The 17,856-nt window shown below is 46.5% G+C and overlaps 2 protein-coding genes across 2 annotated transcripts in view; one reads left to right on the plus strand and one right to left on the minus strand.

The window, feature by feature from the left end:
- FOXP3 (forkhead box P3) overlaps nt 1–17,856 on the minus strand; it is a 168,293-nt gene that overhangs the window by 115,048 nt on the left and 35,389 nt on the right. The gene's annotated exons all lie outside the window — the stretch shown is intronic.
- Nucleotides 6,161–17,856, plus strand: part of LOC148481470 (putative G protein-coupled receptor 173) — a 33,888-nt gene continuing 22,192 nt past the window's right edge. Inside the window, exon 1 of the mRNA XM_088453504.1 lies at nt 6,161–6,303. The gene's annotated coding sequence lies outside the window, so the exon portion shown is untranslated. The remainder of the gene's footprint in view (nt 6,304–17,856) is intronic.

The following is a 17,856-nucleotide window of genomic DNA, read 5'->3' on the forward strand; positions in this document are numbered from 1 at the left end:
GCAGTTCATACCCTGTTCGATGTACTCGATTAATCTAATAAATAGTGGACATGACGTAGGATGCGAGCGGCCAGGGGGCGTAGTTTCCCAAAAAACGACCGCAAGTTTTGTACGCTCGTTCAGACCTAGAGGCGTGAACAGACCGCAAAGAGCGAACGGTTCATTTGAATAGCCACCCCTATTTTCTGGACGAGCGAGCGCTAATTGCGTCCGGCTCTGAATCAGGCCATAGATTCCATATAAACCCTGCCTATAGACCGGGGTCCCTGTCCCTTTAAAAATGACATCTCATTAGGTCACATGAATAGGAATCACAAGCAAAAGATCAAACAAGGACAAAGGAACCTGTGAGGCAGTACCAGTAAAAGCTATATAAAGCTGCCGCCTTGCACATTTTCTTGCTAGTAACATTATTCTTGCTTTGCTATGTGACAATGTGTTGGGCGCCAAGTTCCTGGGAATTACCAGCACTTGTTAGGAATTTGCTAAACACTGATTTATTTATGAAGGTGTCTAAGCAGGCAGATAATGGAATGCCCTCCAAGGAGCTGGTATGCTGAAGGGATTACACCGCACAGGTCTGTTACTATAGAGCTCAGGTAGGCCACCCTGAACTGTCCCACTGCTTCGAACCACAAATCCCAGCATTACCATCCAAGCCAATGGATTGCCACACTGCTGGTTTCCATGACGAAAAAAAGTGGTTTATATCATAACTGTCTTTGGCTAATAGAGTCATGGCAACAATTTAAATTGATTTTGGTTTTTCCACCTTATGCTGGGCATACACTGCCAGATAAAATGTCTGTCAGACCGACAGACATTTTATCTGGCCGGCTGCCAGCTGCAGATGTCCGCGGCATACACTGTGAGAGAAATCTCACAGTGTATAACCCGACATCTGCGCTCCGCCCCCGGTGGAGGAGACATTTCCCTGTTCCTTCCGTAGGAAGGAACACAGGAAATGTCTATCTGTCGGCTGCACTGGGCATACACTGCCCAATGCGGCTGACAGTTTACCGGGTAATATCGCATCGGACGGGCATGCTGGACAATCCAGCATGCCCGACCGAGCAATATTTAACCCTCGGTCGCCCCCCCCCCACGCTACAATTATCGCGGCGATCCGCCGCTATCGGGCGGATCGTCCCGATAATTGTAGCGTGTATGGCCAGCATAAGATGTCACATGAAATGGAAATATGTGCCAGACTAGCATGTTGGATATATTATGGATTTAAAAAGTTACATTTTTTAGCGACCTGCTGACTTTGCTAATAATTCAGCAAGCACGTGTGAGTGTGTCAGATCTGTGCCTTCAGTATAGGAAAGGCCACCATACATCTGCCGGCGTATTGATCGATTCTGCGATCGGAACCGCTGATCCGCCGGCCATCGATGTTCCGCAATCCGTTGCAGGATCTGTGAAATCCACCATGTTAAATTTCACAGATTTGCCAATCACGATCATATTTTGAACGTGATCGGCAAATCTGTGAAATCCAACATGTTGAATTGAGCAACTGAATTGAGTGATTGAATGATAACGATATCGTTCGATAATCTGATAATTGTTTGAAAATCGTTTGCAGATTGTTTAAAAAAATATATAAAACTACCAGCAATGTGCGCTCCCGCTGGTCGTTTAGACATCTATCATCGCACAAATATGTTGTACAACCTGACGATATCGTCAGGTTCAACATGTTTGCAGTTGATTGATGTGCCTTCACTGAACGACTGCTCGGTCAGTGCAGGCACATCACAGACAGACAAACAACTGCACGATTACAATGTCGTAATCGTGCAGTCTTTTGCCTGTCGTCTAGTGGATGGGCACCTTTACTCTTTATGCTGGGCATACACTATACAATTATCTGTCAACTATCTGTCCAATCTGGCTGGTTGGAATGAACATCTGGTAATGTATGGGAGTAAATGACAGTCGACCATTTCCTCGCAAACACTGAAAAACAGACAAAAATTGGCATCCAGATAAATTGGTTAAATCAAATGAATTTAACCAATTTGACCAATCATTTTTGCCTATTTTCCAGTGTTTAAGACCATATGGTCGATTGTCATTGGCTCCCATACATTACAAAATTTTCATTCCAACCAGCCACATGTTGGATTTCACAGATCCTGCGATGTCGGGTTGCAGGTTGACATCTCGGCAATCCGTCGCAGATGTAAGGGGGGTACCAATAGGCTTGCTATGTCATCCCTTTAATTCGGGACACAAGTGACTTACATAAGTTCTGTGGCTGATTAAAACCTTGTGAAATTGAGGCTGGAAGTAAGCCAGGCACAGAATCTGTGTAATTCATATGTGTCCCGAATTAAAGGGATGATATGGTAAGCCTATGTATAGTCATTGTTTCTGGATAATTGGATGAAACTGTGAAAATCTGTACAGCTGCCAGACTTCAAAGTACTTGATTTGCAGTGATCCAACATACAGGGGTCGATTTAATTGGCTGCAATCCATCTCGCCTCGGACTCGCGGATCTGTGTATGCCACCTGAGGGCTGTGAACAAAAATCTGTGAGTACGGGGCTACCGTATGTGCCGCATATGCGCACACTCATTCCATTCATTCTGAGCTGGTATATGCAGCATAAATGTCATTTGGAATAGGGGAGTGGTTCTCAAGCTCGGTCTTGAGGACCCCAAACAGATCATGTTTTCCAGGTCACCCAGCAGGTGCACAGGTGTATTCATTACTCAGTGACACATTTTAAAATATCCACAGGTGGAGCTAATTATTTTACTTACGATTCTGTGAAAAGACCTGGAAAACATGCACTGTTTGGGGCCCTGAGGGCTGAGTTTAAAAACCTGTGGAACAGGGATTATTACTCCCTACTGTAAACATATCCATACTACACATATAAATGTAGTATTCACAGTATATGCTGGATCTGACCATAGTTTTGTGTTTGGGTTATTTTTAATGTGTAATGTAGTGTGTAATATCGATGATCCCTATTTCTAAAGCCATTCTGAACAGAACGAAACACAAGTGCACATCAAACATAGCCATGTGCCTACAGCTAACACAGGTATCCGTTCTGATATTTGTTACCTAAACATTTGGCAACTGTGGAATCTAATTGTTCACCTTTTGTTCTGCATTTTTTGAAGCTCTGATACTTTGCAGATTCACACTCTACTAATCTCTCCCTTGGACATAATGGCTGAATGCACAGGTAAAGTGACACCTGTGTCCTGTCTGGTTACAATGGTGACATCCGTGGAAAACTCTGTGATTTCCTTGTCAGGTAATGTGTTAAGGTGCCCATCCACTAGACGATTAAATTGAGCGATTGAATGATAACGATATCGTTCGATAATCTGATAATTGTTTGAAAATAGTTTGCAGATTGTTTAAAAAATATCTAAAACGACCAGCGATGCGCGCTCCCGCTGGTCGTTTAGACATCTAACATCGTACAAATATGTTGTACAACCTGACGATATCGTCAGTTTCAACATGTTTGCAGATGATTGATGTGCCTTCACTGAACGACTGCTCGGTCAGTGCAGGCTCATCACAGACAGACAAACAACTGCACGATTACAATGTCGTAATCGTGCAGTCTTTTGCCTGTCGTCTAGTGGATGGGCACCTGTACTCTTTATGCTGGGTATACACTATACAATTATCTGTCAACTATCTGTCCAATCTGGCTGGTTGGAATGAACATCTGGTAATGTATGGGAGCAAATGACAGTCGACCATTTCCTCGGAAACACTGAAAAACAGACAAAAATTGGCATCCAGATAAATTGGTTAAATCAAATGAATTTAACCAATTTGACCAATCATTTTTGCCCATTTTCCAGTGTTTAAGACCATATGGTCGATTGTCATTGGCTCCCATACATAACAAGATTTTCATTCCAACCAGCCAGATTGGACAGATGTCTGACAGATAATTGTAGAGTGTATGTCCAGCATTAGTATAAGTTTTGATTGCAGGGTGAGTTAATGTAACGCCCGTTATATAATACTGATGACAAATAGGGGTCAGTTGTTATCGGAGCTGTGCTAGAAATGTGTGGCGACTGTTTTCATGTGCCCATGTTGATGGCTAATCAATAGCCATAAGAATATAAATAGACCTGTAAGATAATTTCCAAAGAGCTCTGGGGGTCTTTTATAAACATGGAATAATAAGAGCTTGTAATGTTAAATAAAGTTTTTATTGCTGTGTGACATTAACCCCCTCCCCATTCCTTCTGCTTTTACGGAATTTGCACTGATAAAAGCACAGTTTTGTGCAATATAATTGGGTGGCACTGTGGGCATGGACACAGCTGAGCTCGAATTGCGAAAACCCAGGATTCATGCGATAGGGCGTACTGCAAGAACAACATTTTATTATGCTGGACAGGATACTGCAATGACTTCTGGGTGCAGTGCGCAGGAGCCTATGGGTCACAAAGGGGCGTTGCACACTCTGCATCCAGGAGATATTCATTAAAGTGTCTTTATACTTGCTCCCAGCAGAACCATCTTTCCATCGGTGTATTTGGAAAGATGGCACCGAGAGAGGAGATAGCAAAGTCTTTCTTATGTTCTACACATACGCCATCTTTCTGACCATATTGCCAATTAATATGAGGGGCGCCAGCTGCACAGTGTGGAGGCCTGCTGCACGCAGGACATCTCAGATCTTAAGGTGCGTACACACAGAGCGATAAAACTGAACGATACTAACGATAACGTTCATATCGTTATCGTTCATTTTTATGTACTTACCAACCTGTCAACGACCAACGATGCGCGTTCCCGCATGGACGATAAAGATATCTTTCATCGTCCATGCATGAGGCCAACTTGGATGATCTCGTCAACTTTGCCTATTCAGAGATGTGGCAGGATGACTTCACTGAAAGATATCTTTCAAGTTGTTGGGTGGTACAGATCGTACCGTCTGTATGCACCATTACAAAGCCCCTCCTTCAAGAAGCAGAGATTGCCCGTTGATTTTTAGTCTGCAGAGCCTTTTAGGTTGTGCATGAAAAGACAGCCAAGAGCTATGTAATAGAATAATCTGGGTCGGAAAGCAGTATATAAATAGGGAAAAAGGGATAAAATGAATTAAAGGGAGTTGTACACGTGTAACGAGACTTTTTTGGCAGATACATATATTGCAATCACAGAAAGAAAAACCTGTCGACTATGGCCCAAAGCTTCTGTTCAAAAAGACAATGACAATATAGGGCCTGTTAAGACGTATGTACTGTGCTGTTACATATACACAACTATCTCTGAAAAATGTACAGAGAACCAGCATTTTGCAGGAGGGGATTCATGAATGACAAAATGTGCAGCTGCCCATACCCTTGCAGATTCACCTGTTTTGGTGTTTCTTGAAAAAGTTTAGGAGCTTTACAAACTGGCTGTCCTTTAGTGAATCAGCGGCAAGGAAATCTTTATTACCATAACTCCAAATTCTACTAACAAGATAAAGAATGCCTTCACCTCTGGAGGAGACCTGTGATTCTGCCCAGATTCCACAGTCCACAATCCTACATAATGACATGTCTCGCACAGTCACGGCTGATACAGGATTGCACAGGGATGCTCTGTAGCTGTAATGAGCTAAGCTAGCAGTTATGGCACAGAGAAAATTGAGCAGAAAAACACTGTGCAGAAGAGGGTGAACATCGATGCTCTGCAGAGTTCTGGTAGTGTTTAAATAGCTAAATAGCAATGCATGATATTCTGCATGTCTCTGGCAATGAAGGAGACACATGGATTCAGCAAGTCCCTTGCAGGATAGTAGTACAAAATGAGAATGACGGCTCTGACAATGAAAATGTAAATACTTGATGATCATCTGCACATCCCAGGATAATGCAACCGCTCCAAATCCACACGTCCATGGAGTGAGACAGCAGCAGCAGCACCAGTCTGAGGAATAGACAGATTATTGGAGGATCCTGTTCGCTGAGACCAAGGCAAGGTTTCTGGTGCCCGAATGATGTCAGAACGGTGCAGGGGAGGGATGGAGCTGTATCCCTGCGAACATCCGGAGCCGACAAGTTATCCGGCTCCTGTATCCATGGCAACTAGAGGCGGATACCTCTTCCCCCCCCATGAGCCCCCCCTTCTCCATCTCTATCCTTCGCTCCCTGCCTCCCCCCTCCCCACCATGTAGAAGATGGCTGGTTCCCTTTTGCTGGAGTGGCCTGGAAAAAATCAGACGGGCACCCCCTACCTACAGCTTCTTAGTGTCCCCACCACTACCATTCCCAGCTGGGTCACCACTGAGACCTGGCAGCTGAACAGGTAAGACTGGGATTGGCCCCTGTGCTGTTCTGTTATACCTAGTGGGGTCAGGATGGACAGGCTGTTCCCGTCCCTGTGTCTGTCCCTACTCTCCCATATCAGTCTATGCATGTCACTGTATAATGAAGCAATCTGTCTGCCATCGCTCTATAGGCTCCATCTCTCTGATTTCATATCTGTTTGTTCCTGTGACACTGCTCGGCAGTGCTGGGTATGCCTGAGAACCCCTCCCCCACTTGTGTCTCTCCATCCTTTTTCTCTCATCTGCTTTATCTTTCCCTGCACTCTTTGTATCTCCTCCAGTCTGTCTCCCATCCCTTGCTTCGTGTCGGTCTCTGGAATACTGTCAGGGAGGATCGTGTCACTATTAAAATGGGGACAGGGGGCTAAAGCCATGATCACCTCCACCTCATAAAATCCTTCCGATGGTAGCTGGAGGTCTGTGTGCTGCACTAGACTTCACCCTTTCTCTGCCAGAAGGCCTGCAAAATAAAGGGTTAGATTTCGTGTGTGATCCCGGAGTGTGCCACCCTGCTAATTGTAAGCTATTAAACCCAGGAGAGAACCAGGGCCTCCTTTTGTCATGCTGATTAGATTATTCAGTTTAATTGATTCTTTATAGCCCCTTGTTTGCCTTATTGTCGCTGCATATGCAAATGGTTTCCTAGTGCCATCAACTTTTATTTTTAAATGCATTATTGCGGTGCCCCTCTCAATTCACTTACCCTATCTACTCCTCCCAGCACAGATGTAACCCTTTAGGCTCCAGACCCTTGTCCCTACACATTTGTCATTAGCTTCGGCTCTGTCACCCGTTTCACACATGCCTGCATAAAACTCATGCCAAGGCCACAGGGCATTGGACATGTTTCCCCGAGCAAGGCGTCCTGACCGTGTAAGCAAGAGGACATGGCACTGACAGCTGGGCTGTTTGTATGCCAGGCATGCCACAGGGGGAACCGAATGATCGTCATTTACTGATGTGGTCTGGTTATTGTCACGAATAATGAAGAGACGAGTAAAGACAGTTTCCTTTACTTCCCTTCTCTTAGCCTTTTAGCTTCTAAGCTTAAAATATCCTAATTCCCCCATACACACCACCTTTACCTACTTTGAGGAAGTCTGCATTCCTATAATATCTCTAATTACCCCAAGGCCAGATATGTCATACGTTACTGTTCCCCCTGTTTGCTAATAGGCAAAGGTGAGAGAATTGCGCTGAAATTTCAAGCCAAACGAGTTTGCTCAATAGGCCACTTTGCAGACGTGCCACGTTCCGGCAGTACAGATTTCTAGTACCGCTAGCTCTTCGCCATCCTGCAGAATAGCGTTACACACTGTGAGGCCGATGCAGAGTAACGCCACTTTGCGTCCAATACGCAGATTACTTCTGCGCGTTCTCAGAAAACAGGCCGCACATCAATGTGCATATGCAGTTTTAAGTTGACACTTACGTTTGACCGCGACTTGAGGAGCCGGACAGGTGGAAGGAAGGGCCAATATAACGTAGGCCGAGAACAGTAAGGGCGTGATTGCATAGTTGGGAACAGATGCAGACCAGCAGAGAGATGCACATAAGCCCGTGAAAGCCGCATTAATTGCGGGTGTCTGAGGGCTGGTGCAGATATAAGCTAATGATGGTCCCCAACGTTACCTAGCCACTTATGATTGCTGATTGCAGATTCACCACTGAAGCAGACAGTGGCTTTCTGTATTGCCCAAGAACATATACGTTCTAGTGAGTGTATTTTTTTCTCACTTATTAAAACGGCTGTATTCAGGTTTTCTTTTTTTTACGTGTTTTATTCAAACTAACAGCGAGTGCATATTTCGACGCCAAAATTCATGAAAAATCTGGGTGCGTCAGTAATGCATGATGCCTGATGTACACCTAGCGCATATGGATACTGGTACAGACCTGCCTGGGTCCCACGTTTTTATAACAATATTTACATATGCATGCAATTACAGTCTTTGTAATTGAATGCATTTTATAACGCAATCAAACTCCGCATGATCCCCTGTATTTGTAAATCTGAATGTGGCTGCATTAACAGTCTATGGGGCAGATGAGATGGGCAAAGATAAGGCAGTGTGACTTAACTGCAGGTAAAAGCAGCAGCAACGCGGGTTTCAATGGAAAAACTTGCGTCTTATAGTTCATTAGGTTATATCTATGAAAAAGTCCTTATTTTTAAGTAAAAATCTCAGGACACAGGGCCTGATTCACAGATGGATTGAATTGCAGAGCCGCACAAAAGCAGCTGTGCAATTCCGTCCATCTAAAATGCCAATGCAACTGGAGGCTTCATCTGCGATCCCAGTGATACAACCGAGGTCGCAGCCCGGGATCACCATTGCTGCCCCTTTGGCCAGGCTGTAGTAGCTGAAGTTTACCGCATCCTGATAGGGGCCCTGGCAGCTTGGAAGGCCAGGAAATCTGCGTCCACCGACGCAGACACTGGTCTTGCCACCACTCCGAAAAACAGGGGCGGCACGCGCCCATTTCTGGGAACGGTGGCCAGTCATGCCATCACCCAGACCCTCGAACACTGCAGTACGTCAATTGTGCTGCGGCTTGGGAGGGTCTGCGGGCAAGATCGAAGGACCCGTTCTGCACATGTGCATGCACAGACCACTCGCCATCGGAGATGTGCGCTAACCATCAGGTTAGTGTACATTTCTGAATCAGGCCCATAGTACAGTACCCCTGGGATATCCCATCCAATGAAAAATAATGTATTTATAGGTGCTTAGATAATAAAATATGACCAACGTGTCATTTTCCCCTTATAAGTAGAAAAAATGGGTTTAATAATGAGGAGCAGGGGCGTATTTATAATGGGTGCAGGGTGTACGGGGAACACGGGCCCCGCACCACACACCCTGCACCCATAGTATTACTTACCTCTCCGGAGTCCCACGTCGGAACTGGGGTTCAGCGCTGTAAAAACTGGAAAATGGGCAGCCATTTTCTCAGTGACCTGTGCATACTCTATAGACTCTGGGCGCACTCTAGTGCCCAGAGTCTATAACTCCGGCGCTGGCCGCGCAAAGCTCAGTGCGCTGCCGGCAGCCAGACAGAGAGGAGGGGGCCCATGTCGGAGACTGCACACGGGCCCCCTCCTCTCTAGAAACACTCCTGATGTGGGGTATGTATGATGAGTTGTTGGAATTGATAATAAATGGGTTCCTGAACTCGCAGATAGTTGCTTGTTATCAATTATAGGGCTTAATTCAGCCGTGCGCTGTTGAACACAGATTCCCGATAGTACATGTTCTGGGCATGTGCGGAACGAGTCCTGTGTGACCGGACGCAGTGCGGCAGCAGACGGTCAGTGATTGAAAGTCTGCTGCCGTTTGGGGGCGGCCTCCATTTTCTAAAAGGCATGTCGCCGCCGTTGGGGGTGGGAAGAGGCTAGGATCTCCGTCGGCAGACTGAGACTTCCTGGCCTCTTTTGGACATCTGCGATGGCCAGCCTGCGTGACCCCATGGTCACTCAGCCGGCCAATGATCACGCAGTTGATCCAATGCTGCGTCCGTGGATTATTTATGCACCAGGAGGCATGGCACTTCCTGCTTCATTAAGATAATAGCAAGGACGGAATTGCAAAGCTGCTTGTGTGCGGCTTTGCAATTCCGTCCAGAGCCGAATTACCCCCATAGTTCATTATTAAAAGTTATAGAAAATGTACCATCATGACACCATTCAGCAGCAGCCTCCAATACACTGTTTATGGCCACCAATAGCCTCCTAACTGGTCCTACTATCTATTTGCCACTTTTTTTGGGGGGGTCAGGATGATTACCTCACTAATTCATGGCCTTCACCTTGTTCGCACACAGCAGAATTAACGCTCAACATCGATCCAATGCGGTTCTAATTAAATTGTACAAACAGTTTTAATTTTTTAAAATGTTTTTTTTTAGCCAAAAATATCCAGTGACGTGTGGAAAATTAACGCGGGACTTCATAGCACAGAACTCGCTGTTAATTGAATTGGCCTGTATGAACAAAACAATGAAACAATGACAGTCAATTCCTTCTTTGCGGTGGGGTTGGTGCGGTAGAGCTTAGAAGGCGGCAATATTTATACCATTCTGTGCCAAAAGTAGGTGATGATCGTCCACTCTGCCGGGCTAGTATACACTTAGCCCGGAGATGGGGGGGTTTAGGGACCCCCCGGGGGACTTAGGGTTAGGCGCCTCCCGGGGAAGGTTAGAGTTAGGCTAGGGGAAGGGGGGGGGGTTAGGTTAGGCACTAGGGGGGATGTTAGGGTTAGGCACTCCCCCAGGAGGGTTAGGTTGAGGGTTCGGGGAGGGGGGTTAGATTTAGGCACCCATGGGTGGTTGGGTTAGGCACTAGGGGGGGAGGTTAGGGTTAGGCACCCCTAAGGGGGGGTTGGGGTTAAGGGGGGAGCGGGGAGGGTTAGCATACGTCAGGATCTGCACCTGTCGACCTGTCACTGTCGGGATTTGAACCGCCAGTATTTCAATCCCATTCCGTACTAATGTACATAGGGGATGATTCAAGGTATCGTAACTGCTGCCATGGTAGCAGTATTGATTGCACTATTATGGCAATGCAGCAGGAGGCATCACGCATGCATTACTGTTCCGAGCTGCGTCCACAGTGGAACATATGCGTGATCCCCTGCCGGCTTGAGTAACCAGGAGGTCCACTAAAGCCAGCGAACGCAGTTGCTCTAAAGAGACCAGAAAATCTCAGTCAGCTGACGGAGATCCTGACCCCTTCCCTTCCCCCAATGGTGGCAGCACACCGCTGTGTGGAGGAAACAGAGGCCATTGCCACCACCTCCCCGCCCAGAAACGGCAGCAGACTGACAGTCAATCACTGGCAGTCTGCTGCTGTCGCTCTGCGTGTGATCACGCAGGACCATTACTGCACGTGCGCATTAGGGGTCTTGCGCCAACACAGAATGGCACAATCGGAGATGTGAGCTAACCATCGGGTTAGCGTGCATCTCTGAAGTAGACCCATAGAGCTCTAGGGGTACTGTACATTTTCTAAAAGTAGGTTTTAATTGATTTAAAATTGATCAAGATCGATCAACATCTCTGACAGGTAGTCAGAGTTTGGGGGATGGAGAAACGCAGCGTGCCTGTCCGTTTCAACGCCTTTACATGGGCGTGCCTAAATTAGCCATTGCGACGGCATACGCAGCTTGAGTGTTTACTGCATGCATCGAGGTCAGCAATTTCTAAGGAAAGTTAGGGCTGCTGTAATGAGGGACCGATGGTACTCGATGTTACCAATGTATACGCAGGCCTGCAAGGTATTACGAATGTGAGAGCAGTGGGCGTCTCTATGCTGGCAGTGCGACCGCATTGCGATAGCATTCATTAGAATATTCTCGCAGCAGACCTGCATGCGATTACGGAGCTGCGATCGCAATAGCGATCATGCCCATAGACACCTATAGGATTCAGAGCGTGCTGATCCAACCAATTCAGTAGGACATACATCTTTTAGCGTCAGTAACTTAGGGCCTGATTCAGACCCACTCGCGAGCGGCTGTCCGCTCGCAAGTGGGTCGATGTTCTGCACTGAGCATGCGCACGACTTTCCTTCGCTCGTTGTGTCTGATCAAAGGGGGCGTGCTGTCGATGTTGATTGACATCACGCCCCCTTTGGTGGGCGTGCCTCCCTGACGGGGGCGTTCCTAAGGGAACGCCTACCGTCAGAAGCCGGCCCACTGACATCACTAGTGATGTCAGTGGGAGTGATTTTGGCTCTGATAGAGCCAAAATCACTCCGGGCCTTGCGGTTGAAAACCTCAACCGCAGGCTCCGGTTCGCAGTTTCGATGGTCGCGATGGTCAAGACCATCGCGGCCATCAAACTGCACGATCGTATAGGCTGTGGGTGGTGACCCACAGCTATACGAGCGTCCAGGAGGACGCTCCATAATTATGGAGGACGGCCCTCATTCAGAGCGTGCGCTCTGCTCAGAGCGTATTACGGCTCTGAATGAGGGCCTTAGTTACATGAGTTAAATAATTAAAAAAAAAAATCGGAATATTGAAAAAAAGTATATGCTTTTTAACATAGAATGGTATTCAATTAGTTTCGCACCCGCGGAAAAGTTTTGCCTTCCCGACTTTTTTGCCGGCATCACGTGTTGTGGACGCGGAAACTTATCGTGCATGTCCCCGCTATTCGCCGTATTCCGGTACAAAATACCCGAAAACAGCAAGCGGCGAATTCAGAACAGGCGGAAAGTGCTGTCATAATTGGGGAAATCAGCCTGAACCCCCTAAAAAGATGCACTAACATTGGGGATCAATGTAGTAGAGCCCGATTAGCCCTAATAAAATTGTTTGGGGTACTTAAGTTGTTTCAATAGCTTCTTATTAGCGTCTTTGCACAAGTGGTGAAGAATGGCATTAAGCAGGTTTTTTTGGTGAAAATAAGTAGTCCTGTCAAATTTGGGGTACTTGAAAATGGGTGCTAGCATATTTTTAAGTCTCAAGAGTGAATTTTTAAAAAAAACATAAAAAACCACCCTCACACATGCCCCTGCAATCCCAAAAACACTTGGCCCCTCCTTACAGCACCTCAAAAAGATAATTCCGCTAGTTTTTAGGCTTGCTTTTTCGCCACTAAATTAAGTAACTTTTTGGGGGTGTTCTTATGTTTTTCCCCAGGATTTTTTGACACAGTTGTCCTTTGGGGGGCTGTCCCAAGGGTTCCGAGTGGTTTCCCCACGTTTGCACCACAAAATAAAAAATTTTGCACTTCTTTTCTCCTGCTATTCTTAGGCGAATCTTTTTTGCTTATTACATTGCAATGACTTAGGCGGAAACCTGCTGGAATTGAATTTGGAAATAAGTTCCGACCACTTGAAAAGCCCCGATCTATTAGAATTCTCCGCGGAAAACGGCTTTTCGCGTCTAATTGAATACAGCCCATAGTGTGCCAAGTATTTACTTTTATGCTGCAATAATATTTTTTTCTTCTTCTTCCTAAACTGTATGGGTATATAATTAAAATATATAGATATGTTTATTTTTTATTTTTTTGGGTGCACTAAGTATGGGAATGTTCTAAGTTGCACATTGTTTGCATCGCTGCTGCGTCTTCGAACGCAGAAACAATGAGAAAATATGGCAATGCCGCAGGAGGCGTCTGAAGGCAAAAGACGCCCAAAGCTGGCATTGCCAATCCGAGGGCTATGTCCGAAGACGCAGCAACGGATCACCATCGGCCATCTGAGTAAGCCTAAGCTTACTCAGACTGGCCGCCGGAACTCCTCTCTGGGGTCAGGAAATCTGCATCGGTCGACGCAGACACTGACCTCGTCATGCCTACAAAGCAGGGGCAATGTCCCCATACTGTAAAGCAGTCACCGGCACCTGACTGGCTTAGGATGTGCTGCGAGCGTTCTCGCAGTACAGGATCTGAACATAGGCAATATAGATCCCGGGCATACGCAGATTAGTGATCATCGGAGAAGTACGCAAACTATCGCGTTTGTGTACATCTCAGCATCAGTCCATATTTCATATACAGTATATGCTATATTTGCTAAATTGCATTTTAAGATCTATACTAATACCTGTATTGTGTTAGATCATTGTTTATTCTCAGTAATTACTGGGCAGGTTTTTATATCTGATACTATGTAGTAACTGAAACTATTTTGTAAATTAACACCACTGGGGGGACTGTGCATCAGTAAGTAGACACCCGTACAATCCATTGATTTTACACCAGCCGCCGCAAGCGTCATCATTAATATCGCCACTGGCGCTAACCGCATGCTAGATGCAAGAGATCAGTCAACTACAGGCCTCCCTTCTCCATACACAGGACTCTGAATCGCACAGAGCGTTATAGACATGCCCATGACATTCCCACAAATCAGGGTGGTTCCGTGGTTACCGCCCAAAGTCACAGAAAGAGAGATCAATCTGCAGATTTTAAAAAATCTTGAACCATACAGCCTTAGTAATAACCTAACAGCAGTAAACTATTTATTATTAATATGCATACAGTTCTTGAGAACAATCAGCATTAATGCTGTGTCCCTTTCTGCCTTACTCAGTATTTATATGAGCTCTTAGGGGGAGGAATTCAATTACCCGCTGTATATTAGCGCGGGTAATAACGGGTGGTAGCCTCGGGCTTTAACGCCCGGGGCTATTCAACTGGCCTCCCAAATTCGCCCAATAGCCGTGTTAAAAGGCGTTAACACTGGGTATCGGGCGTTAACACACTGAATCCGTGTAAAGTTCACGGATTCGTGCGTCAGCTGGCTGTTATCACAGAACAGTTATCAGGGATTTCTTTTCGGGTCTCATGAATAGCCCACGGCGATCAATTAGCCCACTGTAAATGACCTCGGCTAATTGAATCTCCTCATTAGGTGTGGGTAGATGCTTCTGTGGCGCCGGGCTAATGGGACCCTTCAGATGTCACAGGATGGGTCTCAGTTGCACAAGGAGGGGCTGAAGTGGAGTTGTACATAAGCAAAGTTTTTCCAGTGCGCAGTGTGCCATTTTTGTGAATAAACATTCTTACCTTAACCATGTAGACCCCAACACATTTTGCAGTTACTCCTCGGTACATACAGAGGGACATAAAAAAAAGGATGGAGAAGGTGTGCAAGCATTGGCCAAGTACAATAAGGGAATGGGAAAATGTATCTCGTCCATTCTACTTACAAAATAGCAGAGCGGAGGTCTCTTGTAGGCCTGTGCTGCTGCAGCGCAGATTGTGGGTACATTCAAGGGATCACCCATACTCAGAAGAGGTATACATTCTAAGCAGAGGGATATGGGGACAGTGACATAGCTCCTGGAGGTAACGGAAGGAGGACACCTAAAGAATGTTGGGGCCTACAAGCATAGGGCGCTGTTCTGCCCTCTGTTCCCGCTCCACCCCCACTCTCTGTCCCCAGTCCACCTTCATCCCCGTTCCCCCTCCACCCCCTCCTCTGTCCTCTTTCCCGGGCTCGTTTAGTTAGGGCCAATTGTTGGACTCGCATCTATATTTTGGATTACTGCAGGATTGGCATGTCTGCTTTTCATACACTGGGCAAAATTTACTAAGCGGCGGTTTGACGGCGGGTTCTATTCTATTCTAAACCCTGGCGGCTTGGTGGCGGGTTCTATTCTGTTCTAAACCCCGGGGGTTTGGTGGCGGTTTTGCAGGGGTTTCTAAATGACAGCCCTATTCTATTCTAAAATGTGTTTTGATGGCAGTTTTGCAGCGGTTTTGGCCTTAGTAAATCTGCAGATAGCAAAACCGCCGCCAAACCACAGTCAAAACACATTTTAGAATAGAATAGAACTGGGCTGTCATTTAGAAAACGCTGCAAAACCGTCACCAAACCCCCGGGGTTTAGAATAGGATGGAAACCGCCACCAAACCGCCGGGGTTTCGAATAGAAACCGCCGCTTGGTAAATTTTGCCCATTAGATCAGTGGTTTTCAAACTCGGTCCTCAGGACCCCACACAGTTCATGTTTTGCAGGTCACCCAGCAGGTGCGCACAGGTGTAATCATTACTCACTGACACATTTTAAAAGATCCACAGGTGGAGCTAATTATTTCACTTGTGATTCTGTGAGGAGACCTGGAAAACATGCAGTGTGTGGGGTCCTGAGGACCGAGTTTGAGAACCTGTGCATTAGATCACTAAAATATTATCAATCTTATCTGAAATCGATATTACGATGTATGCGCCGTTAGCTGTTAGATTAGTACTACTCATGCGCAGTTGAAAAGTTAGACCAACCCATGCGCACGGTTGTGGGAGATGCCAGGAACGCACCGACTCATGAAGAGCAAGGGATGCCATGGACTAGGTAAGTATCTTGCTGCTGCAGCATCAGGGGTTTTGGATCGATTCTATGAAAAACATTACGGAGCCGATTCTGAGTCGACCGCGGCCGCATCCTTTGACGCTGCAGCATCCGCAACTAACTGCCCAACAAAGCCCTTCCCTGGTCTACAGCCGTACAGCCCGATTGTGCAAGGACTGAGACGCACACTTTAAATGTCTTTAGACGCCACCATCAGGCATAGCAATGAAACTTGCACCAGCCCTATGCCAGCTGCAGATTTTCCATTTGACCATGGCCTCTAATTTCAGCGACATGCCGCAAAACTCCCATTAGATACAACATGTCCGTGGATCTGAGTTGCCACCCTCTGTCACAGTCCAGGAATAACCAATACATTTCTAATGGTGCGACTTGGATGCATTGCGTGGTAGAAAAACAGTGCAACACTGCGTCTTGCAACTGCAGTGTAACTCAGAATCAGGACTCATGTTTCCAGAAACGATCCAAATATCACGATATATCGGCCATGGGAAAGCGGCCTTTTCAAAAAATTGGAGTTCGAAGCCCATTCCTAGGTCCATTATGCTTACCTTTCAGAGCCCGCCTCGTTTGTCATGTCTCAACGGTAGTGGAAGCCGTTGATAGAAGGGGGCTCGTCCTGGCTCCCACTGCACATATCAGGGAAATGGCAGACATATAAAATTTTCTATATATACAGAAAGTATCCACGCGACTGCCATATAATAAAGGGATGTAGTTATGAGACCGGCGGCTACGATGCCGCTGGTCTCAATACCGACATCCAAATCCCAACAAGGGACTTGAGATAGGTGTCGAAATCCTGACGCTGAAACACCGAAGGATGCCAAGTCAAACGAAGAAAGTCCAGGGTGCCCTTAGCGTTATCCGCAAGGGGGGTTTAGGTATAGGGAGCATAGCGGGGTAAGGGTTAAGTTTGGAGGGGAGGGGGGAGGTTAGGGTTAGGCACCCCTAAGGGGGAGGGTTAGGCACCACTGGGGGGGTTATGATTAGGCACTAAGGGGGAAGGGTTAGGTTTAGGCACTAACTGGGAGGGTTATGGTGAAGGGTGGGGAGTGTAGGCTACAAGAAGGGAGGGTTAGTGGGGGAAGGGGAAGTATACTTACCCGACCCGTCGGGATACCAACCATCGGGATGCCGCTGTCGGTATTCTGACAGGAGTCATCCCAACAGCCAGCATTACATACCCATTCCATAATACAGACAGCATACAGTTACCGCCATTTAGTTCAGACATGATTCCAGTGACTCTACACAGTACAGACAGCATTTCAGACACTGTCAAACAGCACAGAGAACATCCCAGTGATCATCACAGAATATACACATGATCCCAGTGACCTGGCTCATCACATATTTAAACCTGCTCTATTTTTTTATTACTGGATATACAAGAAATTCTAAAAAATGTTAGAAACCAATTTGCCGATCTCTACTAGCGACTCTGGGCCCGATTCATCACGAATCGCAATTGCATACACAGTTTGACTGATTGTTGTGTACTTCACATGCGTATGCACCACAATGCGCGTGCGCAGCCATTGCACTGCGATTACGGTTGCAGAGAAGAATCCGTAGCAGAGTGACAGGTCGTGAGCGTTTGGGGGGTGGTGATGGGAGAGTGGTCGGAGAAACGCAGACATGCCTGTCTGTGAGAACGCCGTTACACGGGCGTGCATTAATTAGCCACTGCGACGGCATT

Source organism: Taudactylus pleione, unplaced genomic scaffold (assembly GCF_031769625.1).
Source record: "Taudactylus pleione unplaced genomic scaffold, aTauple2 ptg000579l, whole genome shotgun sequence".
In the NCBI taxonomy this organism is placed as follows: domain Eukaryota; kingdom Metazoa; phylum Chordata; class Amphibia; order Anura; family Myobatrachidae; genus Taudactylus; species Taudactylus pleione.